This window comes from Castanea sativa, chromosome 8 (genome assembly GCF_040712315.1).
Source record: "Castanea sativa cultivar Marrone di Chiusa Pesio chromosome 8, ASM4071231v1".
NCBI lineage: Eukaryota > Viridiplantae > Streptophyta > Magnoliopsida > Fagales > Fagaceae > Castanea > Castanea sativa.
In genome coordinates, this window is record NC_134020.1 from 14,465,633 (window position 1) to 14,484,513 (window position 18,881).

The window sequence follows — 18,881 nt, forward strand, 5'->3', positions numbered from 1 at the left end:
TATCAACATATCAACTACCACTTCCATGATAAAGAAAAATCATCTTAGTTGATATGTTATAGTCTTCACAGATGAAATGCCCAATTTCATCACCCACTACAAACTAAAATTCTGAATTTACAAAGAACTTATGATCTATATCTTTTGTGACTAAATCACATAAATCACATACTATGTATCTCATGGACTATAAGATAATGTCCAAATATTCATATTACCATTATTTTAGATAATACTAAAACAACTTTATGAATCACAACATAATGTCATACATAGCATCATACAATAGGATTTAAGGGCACTAATCATAACAAGGGTTTCAATATGAAAACCATATGAAGTATTAGCGATTTCTAGGGTTTTCTATCTTTATAAATAAGAACGTAATAGGCCTTTTAAATAGTCTCTCCTACTAGGTTACACAAACCCATAAACAAATAACTTCTTAGAATAAAACATTGCAGGTTATATCAAGATCTATAGATTTAGCTTTTCTTGAGTAAGCTTCGTGTCTTCAATAATACCACTTGTTATCACTTGTAAATGTAAGTCATAATGTTCTTGAAACCACTTAGAAACTACCACAATTACAAGTAAAGTACATTTTGTCATAGGATATACCAATTACATAAAAATATAACCCTTATAGTAAGCATAAACATTAGTCGAACAATAAACAGTTAAGAGATCTAAAATCTCAGATGTACAAAGTCAGCATGGATGTTGTGTGATAAAAAATAAAAAATTTATAAAAATGAAAAATAAAAATTGTTGTTGTTGTCATCATTGCCATCAAAATAAATTATTTGTATCTAAAGTTTATTTATTTAGTGCTTTTAATCCCTGATGTTTCAAATGAGTTCTTTTAATCCTTCAAATTTAAAAATTGAATGCTATTGGTCTTTTGTCTAATTGCATTAGTTTTTTTGTATGTGTTAATAGAGCAATGAGGTAGTATTTTTTAACAATGTTATAGCATGGCATTTTTTAGCCATGTCAAGTCTCATATTTCAAATTGAAATGGGAGAATGTGACTTAGGTGACTACTTTTCCCTTCTTTTATATATATATATGTGTGTGTGTGTGTGTAGTTATCCTGGAGAGGCAATAGTAGATTTGTAAATTACAGGGCACATGGGAAAGAAAAGATAGGGTAGGTTGATTTCCTCTGAGGGTTTATTTTTAGAGTTATTTATAACTAGTCGCTAACCCGTGCGATGCACAAAAAAGTCATTAAATATGAGTTATTGCATTATCTTACTATAATTCAAGAGATTATTTTAGCTGAAAAATACTATATTGTCCATAGATATTACAACTTAAAAATAACACTTAGAAGAAATTGGAACACAAAAATTTTCTTTCAACTCAAATTTTTATGAAGTTGCATTTTAGTAATAAACTCCCCACAAAAATAATATAAATCAGCAATAAAAAAAATTAAAAAAAGAAGAGAAAAAAGACTTCTACTACGAAAACATGGTAGTGATTTAAAAAGTCGCAAGCCTTTGATCATACAGGAAAGGAATTGAAAATGATGTCTAAAAAAATTTTGACTTCTTACTTATTTCTCAGATATGTCAAATTATTCTTTGTATTATTTACACTTAAATTTAATCTTTAAATGACAGCTGTGACACTACATGATAATGTTTCACCTAAGATAATTAGTCAAACTTTGAGAAGAAGATATCTCACATTTATATCATAAAAAACTTGTATTTTTATTTTTTTTGTTTTGTGATAAAGAAAGTACTAAGTCTTCAATTAGAAAGACTTATATGACATAATGATGCAGCAACCAAATGCCATGTTGCTTCATGTAAACTGTCAACTTCTCATTTTCTTCAATATAATGCCTCACCTCATCCCAAGGGTATCATCTTGACATGTTGAGCCTTCACCATCTCTGTTAAAGTCTAGCCCATTTTCAATTTCAAAACCTCAAGGCTAATAACTATTTTTCAAATAAACAGAGTGAACCAACTACAGTCAGTCAACACTTGTAGAAATATAAAGCGACATAATTTTATAGAGGCAATAACTCACAAAAATAATACATGTGAAATTTCATAAGTTTAGAAGAGTAGGTGTTATGAGAGCAAATTGAACATTTCTTTTATGAACACTTTGTAGCAAATCTGTCACTATTTTGTCAGTGTCAGCTAGCATTAACGTCCTATAACCATGAACTGGCTTTGCAACTGTGTACATGAAGTTCATCACTAACAGAAGATGATTTTATTAAAGAAGCAATGGTTGAGCTAGAAAAAAAAAAAAAAAAAAAAAAAAAAAAAAAGGAAGAAGAAGCAAGAACCTTAGCCTTACCAACCAAACATGAGATGTTTTTCTTCTTGTCCTTGTTTCCTCCATGAAAGTAGGATTATAATTGAATGGAGTAATCTACTTTTTGTCTATGCTAAACCAAACCTTTCATACCTCTAGAAAATATCAGCAACCCCTTCATTTAGAACAACAACCCTAGTAATAATAAAGCAAAATAATCAATACCCTTTTAAAATGACTAGAATGTGTACACCTCTTTTAAATTAGAATCTATATCTTCTTAAAGGATCAGACAATGGTGTTTTTTTTCCAAGAGTTTGTTATATATTTTCAAAGTCAAATTAGAGCTTTCCCAATGTTTATGATGTTGTCAAGAATCACTACAGATGCTAGTAGTACAGAGTAAAATTTTGAGAGAATGACTATAAGAGATCCCATGCATACAATCTAATAATGTTGTAAAAATTTAAATATTTTTTTTTTCTTTCTTTGCCTCTTTTGTGAAATCCAAGAAAGGCTTTCAAATTTGTGGTTTCTTAGCCCTAAAATAGCCAACAATGTAATTATATTTGAGTTTCTAATTTCAAAGACTCACTTTAGCCACTGCATTCCTTGAATCGAAGATCACAACCCATATAACCTCTCTTATATTCATGGATAACGACTTCTCCAAGAAAAAGCTCATATTTACACAAAATGACAACAAAGCCCAAGGTACATCATCTCATCTTCGACTTATGATCCAAGCCTAAGGTACATCATCTCATCTTATCTCATCTTCAGCTTAGTATCCATGTTGGATATCTATCAAGATACTGCTACATGTGATAAGCCATTTTTTCCTTCAGTTGTCGTACAGATTCTTACACACGCAAATGTTCCTATTCCTTCTTCACCTTTTTTTCCTATGATAAGTGTTATAAGTAAGGAATATCTGGTTAGTAGCATTGCACGACTGGTGGCCAAGGCCAAGCGGCATCGTCAAGAGTCTACTTTTGCTTAATGGAAAGAGGCTGAGTTACAAGCTATTGAGGATGCAACCTATGCCTCTCAACCCTCTTTTTTGTCTACTTTGCCTTCTTATTCTAGAGCAGGGGCATCTCTTGCTGCCATCTTGGATCAGCTTCAGCTCATTTAGGATGATTTTGGTAGTCATCTTGACTATCTTTCTAAGAAGATGTGTCAGATGAACACTAGGATTAGCTGGATTACTCGACAACAGTCTCGCCTTGGTGGCTTTCTTCCGTTTCCCGAGCATGATCCTTCCTTGGAGTCTTTTGCTAGTGGAGAGGATGATGATGATGCTTCTGGCTTTGAGTATGACGATGACATGACAACCTTTTAGTGTTTCACCTTTTGTCACACGTGACAAAAAGGGGGAGTATTTTTTAGTTATGAGAGTAGTCTTGTTGTTAGGGGGAAAGCTAGACTAATGATAGGGGGAGAGCGTTTTTAAGATATACCGTGAGGTTTTTAAGAAAATTTTTAACAAGACCAAGCTCGAAGAAAGGACGTGGGCTAAATTGGTTACCCTTGACACACTCTATTGGTATTGTGAAGGTCATGAGCCTACTGTAGCTGCCTGTCGTTACGACACTATAGTTCGCAAACGTAAGTCCGTCACCTAATGCTTTTAATTTCTTTTTCTACTTTATATCCCCCAATGCTGTATATCCATCCATTTTTGCAGAAATGGATGATGCTAAAAGAAGGGCCTTCATCAAATAGCAAGTGGCCAAAAAGAAACAGGAGGCTGGTCAACCTTCCAAGGGGACGGGTTCAGCCGTCCCGTCTAAAAGGAAGCAACCAGAGAAATCTGACCGTCATCCTAAAAAACCTAAAACCATCCCTGAGCCTGTCGTAGGGTTAGAAGCTAAAACTAAGAGAACGGTCACTCCCCTAGGGCCAGGTAAGGGCAAAGGTTTGATGAAGGGTCCAGATACTGTCGATGAAAAACCACCCGTCCTCCTCTGAGAGGACTTTGAGTATGCATTGGAAAAGCTCTCGTCTATCATCACTATCGACGACTATAAGGATCTTAGCAACCATGCTACCGAGGCAATGGGAGAGACGGGTCATTTTAGCATTGCTCAGGTACCTCATATCCGTCTCTCCTAGATTATTATCATTATTATTTTTACCGTACTTATGACATCTTTGCTTTTAGGCAATGTTGATGATGAAGGGACTGATGGGTCGTTGTCTGAACCATGAGACGGCCTTGGACCATCTCAGGAAAAAGTCTAACACGACAGAGGATAAGCTGAACGGTCTGAAGGCCTGGAAGGCGGGCATGGAGAAAAAATTTGCCTGCTTTGAGCAGGTCAGGGGAGAGCTAGAAAAGCAGACGGAGCAATTGATGCAAATCATAAAAGATAAAGAAAAAGATATCACAGACACTAAGGGTCAGCTCTGTTAGGGTAAAGAGGAGGCGATATGTGAGTACTGTGACTCTGACCTCCTTTTAACAGAGCTTGATAGCTCTTTTGCTGAAGGTTTTGATGATGCCCTCCGTCAGGTCAAGGCTTTATATCCAAATTTGGACGTGTCCCACATCTCTATTGACGTTTAGGGGCAGACTTTAGCTCAATCCGTCCATTCTGAGAGTGCGGATGACTTGTTTGCTGTCAATGACCCTCTTGTGAATGAAGACCCGACTGTTGTTGAAAGTCAAGTGAAGCCCGTCGAAGGCAATGTCCATCAACCAGACAATGAAGAGAAGATTGAAAACACTCCCGTGCAGCAGTAGTCCTTTTTTTTGTTGTTGTAAGGATGATAAGGACAGCTTTGTCTGTCGTGTTTTTTGTATGTGGACATATTCCCTTTTGTAGGGCTTAAGTAATTCAGTTGCTTGTTTTTTATCCGTTTACTTGTATCTTTGATTGGCTTTTATCCGATGTGCAACCCCTTAATTTAGGGTCCATTCTATAGGCATTTTTAACAAGCCATAAGGGTTCATCCACATGTGGATTCGTATATATGGTTAAATCCCTTCCATTTGTGGGGGCGGTGATTCATCCTGTTGGTGAATCCGTCCATTTCACAATTAAAGTTTGATCATTTAACTCGTCCATATGGTGTTAAATATGTGTAGCTGTCCTCTTAAGGACTTTTCTTTAAATATAAATGGTCGTTGAGCCCATCTACCTTATGGACCCGTTGAATTGCTATCATCCTATTAGACGTAACTGTTCACTCATGTGGCCTTGACAGGCCGTCGTTTTCGTCCAATTTAGATTTGTAGTTGTAATTTTTGTCCATTTGATGGACTTGGCGAATTTCATCCTTCCTAGGATGATCCATCCACTTTATGGACTTCATAAACTCATCCTTCAGGGGATGACCCATCCATTTGATGGACTTGATGAATTTCATCCTTCCTAGGATGATCCGTCCATTTTATGGACGTTACTAAATTTTGTCCTTCATGGGATGATCTGTCCACTTTGTGGACTTTACTAAATTTCATCCTTCGTGGGATGAACCGTCCACTTTGTGGGCTAGTAAATTTTATCCTTCGTAGGGCGATTCGTCCATTTTGTGGACTTTACTAAATTTCATCCTTCGTGGGATGAACTGTCCACTTTATGGACTAGTAAATTTCATCCTTCATAGGGTGATCCGTCCATTTTGTGGACTTAGTAGATGAATCTCAGTAGAAAACATTCAATATGTTCTGAATAAACTCCTTTTATTATGATGGATGAGTAGAATATTGTTCATAAAAAACAAGAAATTTGCCGTTTGGGCTCTAAGAGTACTGTAGAAAATAAAAACCACAATTATCCACTGAAAAAGATAAACTGGGAATGAGGAGTGTGATGTTGTCGTTGTCTTTGTTCATCGTCTACTGGTTGTACTTCTTTAGGTGCTCTGTATTCCATGGGTGATTCAACTTTTGCCCTTCTAGTGTCTCTAAGTAGTACGCTCCCTTCCTATGCCATGAGGTGATCCCGTATGGTCCTTCCTAGTTAGGTCCTAGCTTCCCCTGGGAGGCATCTTTTGTAGCGACGGTTACTTTCCTCAAGACAAGATCTCCATCCCAGAAGTCCCTGTGCCTAACCTTAAAGTTGTAATGTTTCGCCATGAGGTTCTAGTACCATGCTAATCTTTGCTCAGCCGTTGCTTTAACTTCGTCCTCTAGATCAAGCTCTATGGACATGGCTTCATCATTCTTGCTCTCATCATGGTTCCCGACCCGGTAACTCGTAAGCCCTACTTCTGTTGGGATGACTTCCTCGCTACCATATGTCAAATGAAATGGTGTTTAACCTGTTGGTGTCCTTGTCATTGTCATGTATGCCCATAAAATGCTTGGTAATTCTTTTGGCCATATGCCCTTTACCCCCTTGAGCCGAGTCTTGATGATTTTGAGCAAGGATCGGTTCGTGACTTCAACCTGCCTGTTGGCCTGTGGGTGGGTGGGCGACAAGTAGTGGTTCCTGATCCCTAGTTGTGAATAGAAATCTCAGAATGTATCATTGTCAAATTGCTTTTCATTGTCTAAGACGAGCACCCTTGGAATACAATACCTGCAAATGATGTTCCTCCACACGAAACTTCAGATATTCTTCTCCGTGATAGTGACCAAAGCCTTTGCCTCCACCCATTTGGTGAAGTAGTCAATGCCGACTAATAGAAACTGAAGCTGCCTTACTGCTGTCGGGAAGGGGCCCATAATATCTAACCCCCCCATTGCACGAACGGCCATAGGGCCGTCATAGGGGTGAGCTCTTCTGTTGGTTGCCTTATGAGATTGCCAAACCTTTGGCACTTGTCACAGGCTCTAACATATGCGTCAACATCCTTTTGCATGGTTGGCCAGTAATATCCTGCCCGTACTAGCTTATGCTCCAAAGACCGCAATCCAGAGTGATTTCCACCCTTATAACATAGTCTACTTCTTCAGAGGCGAGGCACCTCAAGTAGGACCAGGATAAACCCCTCTTGTATAGGACATCTTTAATCAAAATGAATCGGGCCGCTTTAACCTTCAACTTCCTCGCAGCCTCCTTGTCGTCTATTAGCTTACCGTCCTTCAGGTAGGCAGCTATTAAGGTCATCCAACAGCGTTCATCTCTTATCTTCTGCAAATCAGTATTGTCTATTAGTGGTGAAATTTGAACGAAGGATAATACCTGGTCGGGGACTATCATAGGTTCTGCTGAAGCTGCTTTAGCAAGCCGGTCGGCACATTGGTTCTCCTCCCTTAGGATTTGAACCAATTTCATTTGGAGGTTATTAATTTGACCCTTCACTTCCTCGAGATATCTTTTCATTTGTTCATTCTTGCACTCATAACTGCCATTAACCTAACTGGTTACGATTTAGGAATCAAAGTAAACAACCACACTTCTAGCTCTCGCTGCTATTGCGAGGTCTAGTCCTGCTATCAGGGCTTCGTATTTTGCTTCGTTATTGGTTGTGGAAAAGTCTAGAAGGATCATGCACTCAATCTTATCTCCCTCTGGGGTATGGAGTACTACGCTGGCCCCACCAGCGTGTCTATCCCTTCACAGCAGGTCATGGTTGGTACTGAATGTCGAACTCACTCAGCTTGATCGCCCATAATGCCATCCATCCCACAGTTTCGGGGCTACTCATAGCTCTTCACAAGGGCTTATCTGTTAGGACATTTATGGTATGTGCTTGGAAGTATGGCTTGAGTTTTCGTGCCGTAGTCACTAATGCGAAAGCTAGCTTTTCCATCTGAGGGTACCTTTCTTCTACTCCTCTGAACGCTCGGCTTATAAAATATACGGGCCTTTGCACCTTATCTTCTTCTTTAATAAGAGCCGCATTGGCGGCCGTTGGGGAGACGGCCAGGTATAGAAACAACTCTTCTCCCGGCTTGGATGGGTTAAGTAACGGCGAAGAAGAGAGATACACCTTCAAATCTTCAAATGCCTTCTGGCATTCGTCCATCCATTCAAACGATCTCCTCAGCGTGCGAAAGAAAGGGAGACATTTGTCCGTCACCCTTGATACGAAAGAAAGGGTTGCTATTTTTTCATTCAAGCTTTGTACTTCTTTTACCGTCTTTGGGGGGAGCCAATTCCATTATTGCCTTTACCTTCTCCGGGTTGACCTTGATACCCCTTTTGTTAGGATTAGTGCCCTTAAATCCTATTGTATGATGCTATGTATGATATTATGTATGACATTATGTAAGACATGATGTATGACTTAATATTGTGATTGATAAAGTTATTTTATTATTATCTAAAATAATGGTAACATGAATATGGGACATTATCATATTGTCCATAAGATGCATTGTATGTGATTTATGTGAAAAGTCACAGAAGATGTAAATCACAAGTTCTTTGTAAACTTAGAATTTATAGTTCGTAGTCGGTGATGAAATTGGGCATTTCATATGCGAAGACTATAACGTGTCAACTAATAAGATGATTTGTCTTGATCATGGAAGTGGAGACTTCTAGTTGATATGTTGATATGTTTTAAGAGTTAAGACATATTGAACTGGACTGCTGTGAGATTTATTATTCTTCTAACGACTGTCAAATGAATAATAAATCACACGACTTCTATTTGCATGAACTCTTAATCCTGAGAGAATAATGGACCTGATCATGAAGTGTAGGTTGCTTTGATATATCAGGAGTGAGATCTGAAGTGACGGTCAAAACCTCAGTATGTTGGGCAGCCACATTTAGTGTTGATGGAACATATATTCTCAAGATGGAATTCATAGTTTCTTGATGGAGATATAAAATATTCCCTTGAGATAAGTTTAATGGTTCAGTTATTCAGAGAGTTACGCCTAACCACTTTAGTAAGAAATTACTAAAGTATATATTTATGAAATTGGATTTCATAAATATATAATGAATAACTTTAAAGAATTAAACCGGGTACTCAAGGATAAGATGTAGTAATTTACAAAGTGACAGTCTACATTTATAACTTTGTGTTACTACGAATATTTTATGAAGGGGTTACGTGTATAATAAAGTCTTGGGATATAATTTATTAATAAGGCCTAGAGTGCAATTATATTTATATAGTGATATTAAATATAATTAATGGTAACTTTGGACTTGTCAAGAGTTGACGGAAAAGCCCAAGGCCCATTGGAGCTAGTGTCTTATTGGTCCCTTTTGGTTCCACTCCAAGCCACACACTAAAGCCTAATTGGAAAGGCCCAATAGGCCAGCCCAATTAGATAATCAGTTAGTTATAAAGGGAGAAACATACAGAATTTTTATTAGATGAGAGATTAGAAAAGAAAAAGAAACGGTGTGTAAGAGAGTGTGAGACACACTTTCATTCTCCCTTTGAAGAACTGATTGAGAGACCACACATCTTGGGCGTAAAGTGAAATTGGAATGAAGATTAAAAGTGTTCCCAAGTGCTTCTAATCTTTGTTTTAAATTTCTCCACACCAAGGTACGCTATCTTGTTCTTAAATTCTGAAATTTACATAGTGCACGTTATCAACCATGAATGAAATAGATCCTTGTTTGTTGCTTCCGCTATGTGTTTTGTATGAGATACAAAACCAGAATTTTTTTCTTCACCTTTGGGATACCATAAATCCCAAAAACATTCCTGCGATTACTCCAAACACGCATTTGCTTGGATTCAGTTTCATGTTGTAAGACCAAAGAGTGTCGAAGTTCTCTTGGAGGTCGCTCAAGTGGTCGGACTCCTGGACGCTTTTCACCAGCATGTCGTCTTCGTAAACTTACACATTTATTCCAATCTGGTGCGCGAACATCTTGTTCATCAATCTCTGATATGTGGTGCCTGCATTTTTGAGTCCGAAGGGCATTACTTTGTAGCAGAAGAGCCTCTAGCTTGTAATCAACGAGGTCTTCTCCTAGTCAGCTTCATCTAACTTAATCTGGTTGTAGTCGGAGAATGCATCCATGAAGCTTAAAAGTTCATGTCTTGCGGTCAAGTCTACTAGGGTATCAATACACAAGAGCGAGTAACTATCCTTAGGGCAGGCCCTATTTAGATCTGTGAAATCTACACACATTCTCCACTTTCCATTGGCCTTCTTGACAATCACCACGTTTGCCAACCAATCTGGATAGTACACTTCACGTATAAAATTTGCTTCCTATAACTTCTGCACTTCCTTGGCTATGGCTCGGTCACGCTCGGAGGCGAACACTCGCTTTTTCTGTCGAACAGGAGAGAATGAGGGTGATACATTCAACCTATGGACTATGACTGACGAGTCGATCCCTGGCATGTCCTCATGATTCCTTGCAAACACATCTTGGTTTTTATTTAGGAACGTTACAAGTGCTTGCCGTACTGACTAGCTGGCCAAAGTACCTATTCTCATGGTCCATTTGGGCTTAGAATCATCGAGGGGTACTCCTTCTAACTCTTCCACCAGTTCTGCTACCGTCCATTATTCTTCTATGTTTATCATTTGTAGGTGGTCGTCCATCTCCATCATAGCTATGTAGCATTCACGTGCGACTACCTGATTTCCGCGCAGTTCTCCAACTCCATACTTGGTGGGGAACTTGACCATCAAATGACAGGTCGAGGTCACGGCCTTCCATAAATTGAGAGTGGGTCGTCCAAGGATAGCATTATAAGCTGATGAGTAATCGACCACGAGGAATGCCACGTCTTTAGTAATCTACTGGGGGTGATCACCCACCGTTACAGATAATGTGACCGCCCCAAAGGGGTAGACCCTTGTCCCTCCAAAGCCGATAAGTGGGGCATTCGTCAGAACCAGTCGCTCTCTACCAATCCCTATTTGCTGGAATGCGGGGTAGTAGAGGATATCAGCCGAGCTTCCGTTGTCAACCAAAACCTGGTGCATGTTGTAATCTCCTGCTCGTAGACTGATGACAAGCGCATTGTCATACGAGTGGTGAAGACGTCGTGCGTCCTCCTTCAAAAACTCGACGACTGGGTTATCAGCCTGCATCTTTTTCTGTACAAAACCCGACATCTGGACACTCTGAACCATCCTTAGATATGTTTTATGAGCCTTTTTGTAAGACCACGCAGTCGCTGTGCCCTCAAAAATCATCCTTATGTCTCCTATCGGTGGTCTTGGGCACTGGTTTTTCCGTCGGGGAACCAAGTTTTGCGGGGGGTTCGTCTTATCTTTCCTGACGAACCTTTGCAGCTTCCCTTGCCTGATAAGAGCTTCAATCTGTTGCTTCAGGTCGTAGCAGTCAGCCATATCATGGCCATGATCACAATAAAAACAACAATATTTATCCCTTAATCTCTTATTTGGATCTCCTTTCAGTTTTCCCGGAAAAGTTAGGGCTCCTTCATCCTTAATTTGCATCAGCACTTGATCGATCTGGGCGGTTAGCGGGGTAAAGCTTGTGAATTTCCCCATAGGTGGTTTGAAATGTCTGTCCTCACGCCGTTCTCCAGTCCTGGCCATCTTCCGTCCTCTGTCCAGTCGTGTATCTTCCTGTCTTTCCCTTTTTCTAGGCTTCTCTTCTTGGGCCAGTAGCGCATCTTCCGCGTTCATGTATTTGGTTGCCCTGTAAAATACTTCTGACATAGTCTTTGGGTTGTTCTTATATAGAGAAAATAGGAACTTACCCTTCCACAATCCGTTGGTGAACGCCGCCATTAGTATTTTGTCATCTGCTTCGTCTATTGAAAGGGCCTCCTTATTAAAGCGAGCTATGTAAGATCTTAGAGTCTCGTCTTCCCGTTGCCTAATGTTCATAAAACACGCAGTGGACTTCTTATACTTGTGACCCCCATAAAGTATGACGCAAATTGAGCGCTTAACTCCTTGAAAGTGCCAATGGAGTTGGGCGTCAGTCTGCTGTACTAGATCCTCGCGGGTCCCTTCAACGTATTGGGGAAGGCTCTTCACATGATCTCATCCGGTACCCCTTGAAGGTGCATTATGGTCTTGAAAGATTCCAAGTGGTCTAAGGGGTCCTTGGATCCATCATAACTTTCCACCTGAGGTATGCGAAATTTTGAGGGAAGGAGGCATGAACTGACGGGTGCTGTGAATGGCGAATCAGTTCAGTGGACTAGATCATTGAGGTTGCTGGATACTCGTCCTTTAAGGGCGTTCATCATAACGTCCGTCCGTTCCCTCATCATTTGCATCTTGGCGGCTATGTGAAGTGGGAGAGTATCAGTGACGGATGGCCGGGCTCCAGTCCTGCCGCTTCGGTCTGCTTGGAGCATTGCTACCCTCAGTTCCTTCTTGGTCTTCCTCCTATGTACCAAGGCCTGCATTCTTTTGCCGCAACTACTCCTCCAAATCATGATTCTGCTTGGTTAAGCACCCCACTGCTTCCACGAGGGTTTGAACTTGCCTCTCCAAGGTAGTGGTGTATGGTTCGTCGCCTTAATTATTGTTGGTTGTTGCCATCAAACAAGTGAGTACCATGCAACTTTCGTCAAGGAAGCGATATGTATGGCTTGTTTCAGCAATCTCGTTCCCACAGACAGTGCCAACTGATGATGATGAAAAACCATCAACTAGTAACACGGTCCTCACAAGCTCGAAACACTACCTGCACAGCACACAAAGAGATAACCTAACAGAGAGCACTGGTGTGGTGCCGGCCAAATACCCTCCGAAGGTTAAGTTAGAACTTTTACACAACTCTAGAGTGCTAGAGCTGGGATGAATTACGCTTACCTTAATTTGTGAGGGCTTTGAGATATTTATAGTGGCGTAGGGTTGACATCGTGTCTTGGCCAAGAGGTTCTTTCCTTCAAGGAGAGTACCACCTCTTGGATATTCTATATTTCCTACAGATCTTTTCCTTATAGGGAAGATCATCCTCAATGGCGTATATTATGGAATCCTTCTAAATTAGAGTTCTACTCGTATGGGGACTCTTAGAGCTACTCGTGAGACGCAAGTTATTTCCATTTATGAGTCCTTGTAAACTAGGCAAACTAGATGAATGCCACGTGGCTTTTATATCCGTCCACTAGGTATCTGTATACCGTGGACCCATCCTTTACCGGCCCAATGCCGTCTTGTTTGTTAAGGCGTGTCTATCACTTACTTTTTTATCCTCTTCAATATATATATATATATATATATATATATATATATATATATATATATATATATATATATATATATATATATATATATTCATCTTGTATTAGAATCAATGGGAATGAGAATCACTTTTTCACTTTTACCAAATTCTCTCAATTCCATTGCTCTGGTTTTCTGTTTCTTGTTCACTTGCTTTCCTGTTCATAAACTAAACAATGTCACATAACTATAAGACTCCTAACATTGCAGTAGGAGATTCTTGCAAATTCAAGTGGGACATTTAATTGTGGCCGTCTTTCAATCATCTCTCACAGCTCACAAGACACATGACGCTTCGGTTTCAAAACGATTGATGAATGCAGCATTTGTTCCAACCAGAAATGAATGCGACACTAAAATAGATACAGCAGACCCGCCTGTTCTTGCCATGCTGTCTTATTTCCAAATCGGTAATGTCGCTTTCACATTTTTCACCGTATCCTTTTATGGAATGGGATTTGAATTGGAACCGACGTTGCCTAGCTTTTGTAGACAAAATAAATATACAAAGATTGAGGAAATATAATAAAACTGTTTACATAGTATACCCAAAAAAAAAAAAAAAAAAAAAAAAAACTATTTACATAAAAACATAAAAGTATAAAATAGGTTAGAACTATAGAGCAGCTATCAAGTTTGAAAATAACTTTTTCCAAACTACAAACAATTAATGACTTAAAAATAAATAAAAACAATTAATGGAACATATAAACTCTATGGGGACTTATAATTCGAGCTTTTATTTATTTATTTATTTTTTGAGAGTTATGGATGGTTTGACAATTCATTCCAATTCCAATCAACTAATCCGGCATATTTTCCGCATGCAAGGAGTCATCCCTGGTCGGGTACAGTTTCCTTTCGATTTCTCCCTTGTAGCCGTTACCTGAATTCGCGCAAGTGTGTCCACACCCCCCAAACTAACTTGACTGTTCAAACAGGTTAACTAAACGGTATTCCCATAGCAATTGGGATTGTGGATTTTTAGTTTATAGGGGGTAGTATGGGCTCCGTAGTTTTCAGTCATCCCATGCATTCTCAAGGATCCTTTCATGCATTATGTTAGATATCAAGGAAAATCAATGAGAGAGGAGATCATGGGGAAGTCATCAAAAATCTATTGGGGTGAGCATACTCTGTATATGGTTGGTGTGGGCAACCATTTGTCCTCCCAAATGTGGATTAACTTTTCATTACCCACATTCCATCTAGTACCTCTCCTAATGACTTCCAAGCTGCTATGAATACTTCACCAAGCATAAGATGGGTTGCTACCCAAGTTTGCGCCAAATACATCTCCATTAGGATAATACTTGGCTTTGTAGATACGAGTTACAAGAGCGATTTTATTCATGAGGAGTCGCCATCCTTGTTTAGCTTTGATGTACACATTCTCTTCCACCCAACCCATGCCATTTTTGCTTCTTCACCCTTTTGCCTCCACCAAAAATTTCTAATCATCATTTCCAGGTCTTCACATAATCCCTTTGGTAAAAGGAAGCAACTCATGATATAAGTTGGGATCGCCTGTGCAACCACCTTAATCAGAATTTCCTTGCCACCCAATGACAATATTTTTTCCTTCCAACCCAATAGTTTTTTGCCACCTTTTCTTTGATCTCTGCAAAAACTTGGTTCTTTGATTTTCCAATCACAGATGTGAGGCCAAGGTACTTGTCATGCCTGGATTCCTGAGTAGGCCTAAGAATGCTAAGAACTTCAGCTCTAGTCTCACTGGTTGAGTTCTGGCTAAACAAAACTAAGGATTTATTTGTATTTATTTTCTACCCCAATGTCGCTTCATAGTGCTCAAGTATTTCTACAAGCTTGTGACATTCTTGGCTATCTGCTTTACAGAACAAAAGATTGTCATCTGCAAAGAACATATGATTGACTTTTGAGCAGCCCTTGTATATAGAGATACCATTGAGCCTATTATAGTTATTAGCATCCACAATAAGAGCTGAAAAGGCTTCCGTGCATAAGAGAAACAAATAAGATGATAGGGGATCACCCTGCTAAAGACCTCTAGATGGGATTATGTTGCCATGTGCTTCCCCATTGATTTGGACATAGTATATTACAGTTGAGATACATTTCATAATCCAAGCAATCCATTTTTCATGGAAACCCAGTTTCTTCATTACCTTTTTCACAAAAACCCACTCTACTTTATCATAAGCTTTATTCATGTCTAATTTAATCACCATATAGCTTTCTTTGCCCTCCTTTTGTGCTCTAGATAGTGCATTAATTCAAAAGCAACAAGGATATTATCAGAAATCAAACATTCTAATAAAAAGACACTCTAATTTTCTGAAATAATCTGGGGTAGCATTGTTTTGAGACGCTTAGCCAGCACCTTAGATATTAAATTGTAAATAACATTGCAAAGGCTAATAGGATGAAATTCCTTCATTCTAGTGGAGTTTTTTATTTTTGGCACCAAGGTTATATTTCTTTTATTAATCTCAGCCATATGCATATTAGAGTTCAGCACATTGAGCACCATATTTGTAACATCTGATCCAACAACATACTAGAATTTTTGGAAAAATATAGTAGACATACCATCTGGTCCGGTGGCTTTTGTTGGATGCATCTGTTGGAGAGTTGACCTGACTTCTTTTGCTGTGAAATCCTTGAGGAGGTTCTCGTTCATTTCATCAGTGACCTTAAGATGGAATAGGCTTGTTACTTCTTCTACTCGATTAGGACGTGTGGTGGTGTAGATTTCCTTAAAATATGATACGGTAGTGGCTGCTATGCTAGCTCTATCATAACACCAAGAGCCACTTTTGCTCCATAGACCACCAATTGTATCCTTCCTCCGTCGTTCTGAGATACGATAGTGGAAGTACTTTGTGTTTCGGTCCCCTTCACCTAGCCATTGGACTCGTGATCTTTGCGCCCACCAAATCTCCTCCCTGTCTAACAGTTCATTAATTTCTCACCTTAGCTAATTAATCTTTGCTTCATTCGATCCCTCCTTATCTTGTATAATCAGATCACTAAGAACCTTCCTCTTCTCTTTAATTTTCTTAGGGATGTGGCCAAAAACACTTATTGCTCCAATTTGTTAGGCCAGATGCACACTGTTTAAGCTTAGCTGCAATACCTTCTAGGGTGTTTGATTCCATACTTCTATTCCATTTTTCTTCAATTTTCTCGTTACAATCAGTTCTACTAGTCCACATGGCTTCGAAATAGAACCTACGAACTTTACGTTGTCCAATAGTAATGGACTTGGATTGTAAAAGTGGATAGTGATTACATGTTATGTCAAACAAGTGGTGAACCTTGATATTGTTAAAGTGGTCAAGCTAGTTAGCTGTTGCAAAAGCTCGAACAAGTCTCAAATAAATTCTATTGTTCCCTTCCTATTGGTTGCACCAAGTAAAATCTAGACCACAATAACCAATATCTTTAAAGTCACATCTATCAACCACATTGCGAAAACTATCCATTCGTTGTTGAGGTCTTGGGACACCTCTCAATTTTTCCTCCAAAGCACAACCATGGAAGCTTGTTTTGCTTGTTTAGTGTATCCATAAAATTCCACAACTTCTTTCTTCAATGAGTTTCCAGATGCCCATAAAACCCAGTTAACCTCCACATAAAGCCTATTCCTTCCTCCGTTACCACAACACCAATATGCTGTCTTAAGAAACTTTTGATTTCAAAATTCATTTCCTTCCTCCAAAACATTGCCAGGCCTCCACCCTTTCCCTCTTTCTATACATAAAAGCCATTTGCAAAATCAATTTTTTCCTTCACTCTCTTCATTCTTTTTATTTTCATCTTTGTCTCTGATAAGAAGACAACTTTGGGATCCCAATGCCACACATATTCCCACAGCACTCCAACTGTCTATGGGTTCCCAAGCCCCCGACAATTCCATCCTAAGAGACTCATGGCTCTTAGTGGTGTTGACCAACAGCCACTGCCATTTCATTAATCAGAATAATATTACCTATGTGAGGTCCTTCTTTGGCTTTCTTCTGCTTTCTGCCTTCTTCTATCTCCAAGCTTTCCTCTTTATTTATTCTTTTAGCCCCAACATCACATTCTGGGATCCTCATAACTGTGTCCCTTACTGAGCCTTGCTCTCTTGCCATTTTCTTCCAACTTCCTTTTCTTTTTTGCTTCTTCTCTTTGTTTTGGGTCACGTCCAAATAACCTATATCCTTAGACATCTGTACAGCTATTTTAGGCTTCATTGGGCTTGTTATCTCAGAGATAATATTTAGTTCCATATTTGTTTGAACTGAAAAATTAACATCATTTCTTTTCCCAAAGCTGCAGCTATTTAATGTGAAATAAAAACATATAGAAGTATATCTAAAAAAAATGCACACACACTTAGTAGAAGTATAAGCTATTGTAATCTTTCTACCCAAAGCCTTCATTTCTCTGTTGCTAAGGAAGTTGTTCTCAACTTCCCTTAGATTTTAGAATTTAGTAGTCCCATCTCTGTGAAGGTGTGTGTTGTCTCCTTTGAATAGCATGTTTATTCCTAAGGGTTGGTTTTTTCTTCAAGGTTTTTTTGGGAAACAGTTTTGTCTTGGAGTTTTATTTTTTCCGGTGTTCTCTCTAGGTTCTGTCTAGGGTTTTTTCTCTTTTCTTTGGTTCCTCATGGATGCTCTAACAGACAATTGGAGCTGCCTTTCTCGTTCTGATAGGGAGAGGCTGAACTGCTGTCTAACAGACGATCTTAGTTCTCAAGAATTCTTTATAGCAGCGAAGTTCCTTACGAAGTGAGCTCTCAACGTTAATGTTATAGCAAGGACTTTTAACCCGTTATGGAGGGCTCAGAATGGCTTTCGGATTCAGAACTTGGGTAACCATATGATTCCTTTTATCTTTGACAATGTTTCTGATGTTGACAGGATACTCCGTAGTGAGCCATGGAGTTTCAACAAGCACCTTGTATTGATGCAACGCTATACGAAGTATTATCCTCTCGGTAACTAGCAATTCATGAAAGCAACTTTCTGGGTACAGATTTTTGACATTCCACTGCAATATATGAATATTAAGGCAACCGAAAAAATCTGTGAGAATATAGTGAAGTTCATCACACTGAAAACCGAAAGGAATTTGAGGGTGGTAGTTTCATTAGAGTTCGAGTTACGATAGATGTATCCCTCCCCTTATGTCGTGGTCGTGTTATCTCTTTAGAGAATGGAACTCAGACCTAGGTTTCCTTCAAGTACAAACGCCTTTCAAATCTGTGTTACTGGTGTGGATGGCTCACCCAAGACGATAGGGACTGTGATTTATGAATTGAAAGTGAGGGGTTGCTCTCCTTGGATAAACGTCAGTATAGCCCTCAACTTCGGGCTGCGATCTTCATCCAATCTCGCAAGAATGTGCTTAATGTACCTGGATACTTTCGGGCAAAAAAATATAGCTTGCAGAAGATTTCAACCTTCGATGAGGATGCTAAGACAGAATCCATGGTTTTTAATCAACTAGTGCCTTCGGTGCCTAATACGGGTAACGCCAGAACAATTTCTCTAAAATCCCAAGCATCGGATCAGCACAG